The sequence below is a fragment of the Sinocyclocheilus rhinocerous genome, unplaced genomic scaffold (genome assembly GCF_001515625.1).
Source record: "Sinocyclocheilus rhinocerous isolate Xijiao unplaced genomic scaffold, SAMN03320098_v1.1 scaffold42491, whole genome shotgun sequence".
NCBI classification, from domain to species: domain Eukaryota; kingdom Metazoa; phylum Chordata; class Actinopteri; order Cypriniformes; family Cyprinidae; genus Sinocyclocheilus; species Sinocyclocheilus rhinocerous.
This window is the reverse complement of record NW_015650659.1, coordinates 1-590: the sequence shown is the minus strand read 5'-3', so window position 1 is coordinate 590 and position 590 is coordinate 1. Positions and strand designations below refer to the sequence as shown.

Below are 590 nucleotides of genomic sequence, written 5' to 3'. Positions count from 1 at the left end.
AGAGTTTGACTCTGTTATTATCAGCCCAGAATGGAAGCAAAAGACCTTTGGATTGCGCTCATCGCCAGGGTGTGTAAAACTTCATCTTCTTAAAAGTGACTTTATTTTTAAGTTGATCCGTAGTTAATGAGGACTAATGCTCAAGACAAAACTTTAAGTTGATCCGTAGTTAATGAGGACTACTGCTCTAGACAAAAACATTTTTTGGTTCATGGTTGTTTTTGAGGTTCTGATCAGATGACCAGTGAGAGTTAAATGATGATGTCTTCGGTTTATAGATGGTAATAAAAAAACTGGGAAACCCATGTTTTAAATGTGTATCGATTCTTTGAACAAATAAAATGTCTGTTCTTTCTGCTTATTCATTTGTATTACAGGATGTTGTACAACCAGCCGAGTGCATTGGTAGGGTGAGTATTATGTTTTTAGTATCAACCTGTTATAGCCCATTTCCACTCATGAATGGAATGATTACAGTGCTGTATGTGTGTTTATAATGAAGTCGGACAGATGTTGCTTCTGTGACTTCATGGTCAGCTCCAATTATTTGGGAGGGAACCTTTGACTCCACACTGATCGACTCTATCTAC

General features: G+C 37.3%; 1 long non-coding RNA gene across 1 annotated transcript; it reads left to right on the top strand.

The window, feature by feature from the left end:
- Positions 1-10: 10 nt before the first annotated feature.
- Positions 11-583, top strand: LOC107712045 (uncharacterized). The gene is made up of 3 exons (XR_001636760.1): positions 11-69; positions 378-410; positions 503-583. It is a non-coding gene; the product is annotated as an uncharacterized LOC107712045 (long non-coding RNA).
- Positions 584-590: the final 7 nt, after the last annotated feature.